We start from the raw sequence: 9,000 nt of genomic DNA on the forward strand, positions 1-9,000 counted from the left end.
TTGAACCTAAAGATACACGCAGGCTGAAAGTGAAGGGGTGGAGAAGCATCTTTCATGCCAATGGGACTCAAAAGAAGGCTGGGGTAGCGATTCTCATATCAGATAAATTAGACTTCAAACTAAAGACTGTAGTCAGAGATACAGAGGGACACTACATAATCCTTAAAGGGACTATCCACCAAGATGATCTAACAATTGTAAATATCTATGCTCCCAATATGGGAGCAGCCAATTACTTAAGAAAACTGTTAATCAAGATAAAGAGTCATATTTATATGAATACACTAATCGTAGGAGATCTTAACACGCCTCTTTCAGAATTAGACAGATCATAGAAGCAGAAAATCAATAAAGAAACAAGAGCATTGAATGACACATTGGACCAGATGGACCTCATAGATATATACAGAACATTCCACCCTAAAACAACAGAATACTCATTCTTCTCAAGTGCACACGGAACCTTCTCTAGAATAGACCACATACTGGGTCACAAATCAGGACTCAACCGATACCAAAAGACTGAGATTATTCCCTGCATATTCTCAGATCACAATGCTTTGAAACTGGAGCTCAATCACAAGGAAAAGTTCAGAAGGAACTCAAACACCTGGAAGCTAAAGACCACCTTGCTTAAGAATGCTTGGATCAACCAGGAGATCAAAGAAGAACTGAAACAATTCATGGAAACCAATGAGAATGAAGACACTTGGGTCCAAAACCTATGGGATACAGCAAAGGCGGTCCTAAGGGGAAAATATATAGCCATCCAAGCCTCGCTCAAAAAAATTGAAAAATCCAGAACACACCAGCTGTCTCTACACCTTAAAGAACTGGAGGATCAACAACAAATCAAACCAACTCCACACATAAGAAGGGAAATCATCAAGATTAGAGCTGAGATCAATGAGGGAGAAACCAGAGATACAGTAGAACATATCAATGAAACTAAAAGCTGTTTTTTTGAAAGAATCAATAAGATCGATAAGCCACTGGCTACACTAATCCAAAAGAAAAGAGAGAAAGCCCAAATTCATAAAATTATGAATGAAAATGGAGAGATCACAACTAACACCAAGGAAGTAGAAACAATCATCAGAAGTTATTACGAACAGTTATATGCCAATAAGCTTAGCAACCTAGATGAAATGGATGCATTCCTGGAAAAATATAAACTACCAAAATTGAACCAGAAAGAAATTGACATCCTGAATAGACCGATATCTAATAACGAGATTGAATCAGTGATCAAAAACCTCCCAAAAAACAATAGCCCAGGACCTGACGGATTCCCTGGGGAATTCTACCAAATCTTCCAAGAAGAAATAACACCTATTCTCCTGAAGCTGTTTCAAAAAATTGAAGCAGAAGGAAAACTTCCTGACTCTTTCTATGATGCCAGCATTACCCTGATCCCCAAACCAGGCAAGGACCCTACCAAAAAGGAGAATTTCAGACCAATATCACTGATGAATATGGATGCTAAGATTCTCAACAAGATCCTAGCTAACAGGATCCAACAGCACATTAAAAAGATTATCCACCATGATCAGGTGGGATTCATCCCTGGGCCACAAGGATGGTTCAACATTCACAAATCAATCAATGTGATACAACAAATTAATATGAGAAGAGAGAAGAACCACATGGTCCTCTCAATTGATGCAGAAAAAGCATTTGACAAAATCCAGCATCCGTTCCTGATTAAAATGCTTCAAAGTATAGGGATAGAGGGAACATTCCTGAATCTCATCAAATATATCTATGAAAGACCCACAGCAAATATCATCCTCAATGGGAAAAAGCTTGCAGCCTTCCCGTTGAGATCAGGAACAAGACAAGGATGCCCACTTTCACCACTCTTGTTCAACATAGTATTAGAAGTCCTAGCAACAGCAATCAGACAACAGAGAGAAATAAAAGGTATCCAAATTGGTAATGAAGAAGTCAAACTCTCTCTCTTTGCAGATGACATGATTCTTTATATGGAAAACCCAAAAGACTCCACCCCCAAACTACTAGAACTCATACAGCAATTCAGCAACGTGGCAGGATACAAAGTCAATGTGCAGAAATCAGTGGCTTTCTTATACATTAACAATGAAAATACAGAAAGGGAAATTAGAGAATCGATTCCATTTACTATAGCACCAAGAACCATAAGCTACCTGGGAATAAACCTAACCAAAGAGGTAAAGGATCTGTACTCGAGGAACTACAGAACACTCATGAAAGAAATTGAAGAAGACACAAATAGATGGAAGACCATTCCATGCTCTTGGATCGGAAGAATAAACATTGTTAAAATGTCTATACTGCCTAGAGCAATCTATACTTTTAATGCGATTCCGATCAAAATTCCACCGGCATTCTTCAAAGAGCTGGAGCAAATAATCCTAAAATTTGTATGGAACCAGAAAAGACCCCGAATCACTAAGGAAATGTTGAAAAACAAAAATAAAGCTGGCGGCATCACGTTACCTGATTTCAAGCTTTATTACAAAGCTGTGATCACCAAGACAGCATGGTACTGGCATAAAAACAGACACATAGACCAGTGGAACAGAGTAGAGAGCCCAGATATGGACCCTCAACTCTATGGTCAATTAATCTTTGACAAAACAGGAAAAAATATACAGTGGAAAAAAGACAGTCTCTTCAATAAATGGTGCTGGGAAAACTGGACAGCTATATGTAGAAGAATGAAACTTGACCATTCTCTTACACCATACACAAAGATCAACTCAAAATGGATAAAAGACCTCAACGTGAGACAGGAATCCATCAGAATCCTAGAGGAGAACATAGGCAGTAATCTCTTTGATATCAGCCACAGCAACTTCTTTCAAGATACGTCTCCAAAGGCAATGGAAACAAAAGCGAAAATAAACTTCTGGGACTTCATCAAAATCAAAAGCTTCTGCACAGCAAAGGAAACAGTCAAAAAAACAAAGAGGCAACCCATAGAATGGAAGAAGATATTTGCAAATGACAGTACAGACAAAAGGTTGATATCCAGGATCTATAATGAACTCCTCAAACTCAACACACACGAAACAGGCAAACACATCAAAAAATGGGCAGAAGATATGAACAGACACTTCTCCAATCAAGACATACAAATGGCTATCAGACACGAAAAAATGCTCATCATCATTAGCCCTCAGGGAGATTCAAATTAAAACCACATTGAGATATCACCTTACACCAGTTAGAATGGCCAAAATTAACAAAACAGGAAACAAAATGTGTTGGAGGGGATGTGGAGAAAGGGGAACCCTCTTCCACTGTTGGTGGGAATGCAAGTTGGTGCAGCCTCTTTGGAGAACAGTGTGGAGATTCCTCAAGAAATTAAAAATAGAGCTTCCCTATGACCCTGCAATTGCACTCCTGGGTATTTACCCCAAAGACACAGATGTCGTGAAAAGAAGGGCCATCTGTACCCCAATGTTTATAGCAGCATTGGCCACAGTCGCCAAACTATGGAAAGAACCAATATGCCCTTCAACGGATGAATGGATAAGGAAGATGTGGTCCATATACACTATGGAGTATTATGCCTCCATCAGAAAGGATGAATACCCAACTTTTGTAGCAACATGGACGGGACTGGAAGAGATTATGCTGAGTGAAATAAGTCAAGCAGAGAGAGTCAATTATCATATGGTTTCACTTATTTGTGGAGCATATCAAATAGCATGGAGGACAAGGGGCATTAGAGAGGAGTAGGGAATTTGGGTAAATTGGAAGGGGAGGTGAACCATGAGAGACTATGGACTCTGAAATCAATCTGAGGGGTTTGAAGTGGCGGGGTGGGGGAGGTTGGGGTACCAGGTGGTGGGTATTATAGAGGGCACGGCTTGCATGGAGCACTGGGTATGGTGAAAAAATAATGAATAATGTTTTTCTGAAAATAAATAAATTGAAAAAAAAAAGAATAAAAAAACAATTATAAGATTTTACGCACCCAACATGAGAGCATCCAAATACATAAAACAGCTAATAACAAACATAAAAGAACTAATCAATAATAATACAATAAAAGTAGGAAACTTTAACACCACATTTATATCAATGGACCGATCATCCAAACAGAAAATCAAAAAGGGAATAGAGGCTTTGATGACACAATGGACCAGATGGACTTAAAACATAGATTCAGAACATTCCATCCTAAAACAGCAGAAGGCACATTCTTTTCAGGGGCATAGGTAATACTCTTCAGAACAGATCATATGTTAGGCCACAAAACAATTCTCAACAAATTTAAAAAGATCAAAGTCATACCACGCATCTTTTTTGAGGACCACATCATGAAAACAGAAATCATCCACAAGAAAAAATCTGGAAAGACTACACATACATGGAGGTTAAATAACATGCTACTAAACAATGAATGGGTCAACCAAGAAATCAAAGAAGAAATAAAAAATTACATGGAAACAAATGAAAATGCTAATACAACAATTCCAAATCTTTGGGATGCAGCAAAAATGGTTCTAACTTAAAAGTTTAGAGCAGTACAGGCCTCCCTCAAGAAGAAAAATCCCAAATAAACAGCACAACCTTATACCTAAAGGAGCTAGAAAAAGAACAATAAACAAGAACCAAACCCAGCAGAAGGACCAAACATTTAAAGAAGAGTTAATACCCATTCTTCTCAAAGTATTCCAAAAAAGAGAAAAGGAAAGAAAACTTCCAAATTCATATGATAAATGAATTCAGTAAGGTAGCAGGACACAAAATCAAATTCTAGATAAATATACCACTAAAAAAAGAACTGTAGGCTAATATCTCTGATGAACATAGATGTGAAAATTCTCAACCAATTACTAGCAAACCAAATCCAGCAATACATTAAAAATCATTTACTACAATTAAGTGGGATTTATTCCTGGGAAGGAAGGATAGTTCAATAGTCACAAATCAATCAATAGCATATATCTCATCAATAAGAGAAAGGATGAAAACTACATGATCATTTCAATAGATGCAGAAGAAACGCTGGACAACATACAACATCCATTCATAATAAAAACCCTCAACAAATACATTTAGAGAGAGCAGATTTCAACATAATAAACGCCATATATGAAAAACCCATAGTGAATATCATACTCAATGGGGGAAAAACTGAGAGCTTTCCCACTAAGGTCAGGAACAAAACAAGGATTCCACTCTTACCACCTTTATTCCACTCTCACCACCAACCTAATACTGCAAGTCCTAGCCACAGCAATCAGACAACAAAGGGAAATAAAAGACATACAAATTGGAAAGGAAGAAGTAAAACTATTTGCAGATGATATGACACTATACAGAAAATAGGAAACTATATATAGAAAACCCTAGAGACTCCCCCAAAAAACTATAACAACTCATAAATTAATTCAGTAAGGTGGCAAGATACAAATCAATGTATAGAAATCTGTTGCATTTCTATAGAGTAATAATGAAGCATTCAAAAGAGAAATTAAGAAAACCACCCAATTTATAATTGCACCACAAATAATAAAGTACCTAGAAACTTAACCAAAGAAGTGAAAGACCTATACTATAAAATACTGAGGAAAAAAATTGAAGAGAACACAAAGAAATGGAAAGACAGTTCATGCTCATGGATTGGGAGAACAAATATTATTTAAATGTCTATACTACCCAAAGCAATCTACACAATTAATACATTCCTATCAAAATGCCAACAGTATTTTTCACACATAGATCAATGGGACAGAATAGCAAACCCAGAAACAAACCTACAATGAACTGATAAATTCATCTTCAATAAAGGAAAAAAGAATATGCAATGGGAAAAAGACAGTCTCTCTAACAAATAGTGTTGGGGAAATTGGACAGCTACATAGACAAGAATAAAACAGGACCACTTTCTTACACCATACACAAAAATAAATTCAAAATGAATTGAAGACCTAAATGTGAGACCTGAAACCATAAAAGTCCTAAAAGAGAGCACAGGCAGTAATTTCTTAAACATCAACCACAACAACATTTTTCTAGATATATCTACTGAAGCAAGGAAATAAAAGAAAAATGAACTATTAGGGCTACCTCAAAAAGCTTCTGGGGTACCTGGGTAGCTCAGTCAGTTAAGCATCTGCTTTCAGCTCAGCTCATGATCTTTGGGTCCTAGGATCGAGCTCCATGTAAGTAACCATGTAAGGCTTCTTATTCAGCAGGAAGTCTGCTTCTTGCTCTGTCTCTGCCCCTTTCCCGGCTTGTGCTCACTCTCTCTCACTCCCTCTCACTCACAAATAAATAAAATTGTAAAAAAAATTTTTTTTAATTAAAAAGCTTCTGCACAGTGAAGGAAACAATGAACTAAAAAACAACCTACTGAATGAGAGAAGATACTTGCAAATGACATATCTGATAAAGGGTTAGTATCCAAAATAGATAAAGGTATACAATCAACACCCCAAAAAAGTAATCCAATTAAAAAATGGCAGAAGACATGAAGAGACATTTGTCCAAAGAGGACATCCAGATATCCAACAGACACATGAAAAGATGCTCAACATCATGCATCACCGGGGAAATGCAAAGCAAAATGACAATGAGGTATCACCTCAAACCTATCAGAATGGCTAACATCAAAAACACAAAAAATAATAAGCTTTGATGAGGATATAGAGAAAGGAGAACCCTCTTGCACTATTGGTGGGAGTGCAAACTGTGCCACCACTGTGGAGAACAGTATGGAGGTTCCTCAACAAATTGAAAATAGAACTACCCTATAATCCACTAATTTCCTTCCTGGGTATTTACCCAAAAGTACAAAAACACCAATTCAAAGGGATACATGCACACCTGTGTTTATAGCAGCATTATTTACAATAACCAAATTATGGAAGCAGCCCAAGTGTCCATCGATTGATGAATGGACAAAGAAGTGATACACACACACACACACTCTCTCTCTCTCTTTCAAATATTATTCAGCCATAAAAAAGAACAAAATCTTGACATTCGCAATGACATAGATGAAGCCACAGAGCTACAGATTATTAACGGTAAGTGAAATAAGTCAATCAAAGAAAGACCAAGCACCATATAATTCCTTTCATATGTGAAATTTAGAAAACAAAACTGAGGATAGGGGGGAAAAAAGAGAAACCAAGAAACAGATTCATAACTATAGAGAACATACTGATGGTTACCAGCAGCGAGGCAGGTGGGGGGGATGGGTGAAATAGAAGATGGGGATTAAGGAGTCCACTTGTCATGAAGAGCACTAAGCGATATATGGAATTACTGAATCATTATACTATACACCTGAAAGTAACACAGCACTGTTAACTACCTGAAATTAAAATAAAAACTTAATAAGAAAAAGTATCATACATAGCATGCTTTTCTTTAACTAACTACTTTTCACCCTATTATTTTTTTGAAATCTGCACTGATTATTTTCTCTCCTTATAATCTCTGTATACTTCTACACCATGTGAATTTATCACCCATCATTTTTCATTCCATTTTGACATTTAGGTTGTTCCATTATTTTCCTTTTTAAAATATTGCTTTATTTAAAACAATGAGTCCATAGGGTGGCTGGGTAGCTCAGTTGGTTAAGCATCTGACTTCGGCTCAGGTCATGATCTCAGGGTCCTCAGATCAAGCCCCATGTCCAGCTCCCCACAGGAAGTCTATTTCTCCCTCTTCCTCTGTCCCTTACCCCACCTGTGCTCTCTCTCTCTCTCAAATAAATGAAATAAATAATTAAAGTAAAATAAAAACAATGAGTTTATGACACCTTATGTACAAGTATAAGGATGTCATTAGAGACTATTCCTGTAAGGACAGTTGCCCTGTCATAATATATGAACATTTTCAAGTTTCCAATATATCCAATCTCTAAGCATAGAAAAAAGTAAAGTCATAGTAAAAAGAACAAAATTTTAAAATTAGAAGAAAATTTTGGAGACTATCTTTCACAGTGTTTAACTAAAAAACACATCAAAATTTGTTTACTACCTCTTTATTAAAGAGCTAAATGTTGTAAAAAATCAAACAAGACATAGAAAGTAAAGGAGGAAAAGGAAAATGAAAGGGGAAAAGGACTCCTGAATTTGACCATATTAAAACTAAAACTTCTGTCCTACAAATGGACCATAATCAAAATTAAAAAGCAAACAACAGACTGAAAAATGGTATTTATAATACATTAAAAAGATAATAGATTGTAATCAAAATATAAAGGAATTCTTTAAAGCAAGTAAGATAATTTTGTAAGGGCCAGAATATGAAAGACAAATCAATTACCAAAGGTGAAACCTGAATTGAAAATGAATAGATAAAAAGATCGTTAGCCTCATTCATTATTTTAATTTGAATGTCCTTTATTACTGGTGAAGCTAAAGATCATTTTATCTCTACAAAAAGATCCTCGTGATTCAGAAGACGGGTTTCCCATACACACACATACTTCACCCTGGCTGCTAAGGCAAATGCATTGAAAAAGGCCAAGTTACAGCTTCCTTCAGAACATGTCCAACTTACAAACAAATTAGGATCTAATATTCCTTCTCAGTAACAGCTGAAAACTGAATGTTCCTTTCCTCCTATACTATAGTGAAGAAGATAATTCAGTTTGCTAGGCTAACATCTTCAACAAATTGTGCAAGTGAAAATGCTTCTGGAGGACATCTTTCTTACCTATCATTACAGCCATCTCCCAGTCTAGGTAAAGTATTTCTTCTCTACTCCACAGTACCCGGTACGTCCCCAGTTGTTGCAATTTTAACACCCTATCATGACTGTCTGCTTAGTGTACCCTACCCTGGTACACTCTTGTGGTCTAGTCGCTAGACCACAGATCTCTTGAAGGGTATTTGTCCAGTTTCTGGCTCCACCCTCTGGACTTAGAATTGTGCCTGACATAATTTTTATCCATTAAATACTCACCAAAGACCAACTAGTTACTATAGTAGGCACACAGTCACACTGCGCGGTCTTGCGTATGGTTATGTGTGCTAGGAT

Source organism: Neovison vison, chromosome 9 (genome assembly GCF_020171115.1).
Source record: "Neovison vison isolate M4711 chromosome 9, ASM_NN_V1, whole genome shotgun sequence".
NCBI classification, from domain to species: domain Eukaryota; kingdom Metazoa; phylum Chordata; class Mammalia; order Carnivora; family Mustelidae; genus Neogale; species Neogale vison.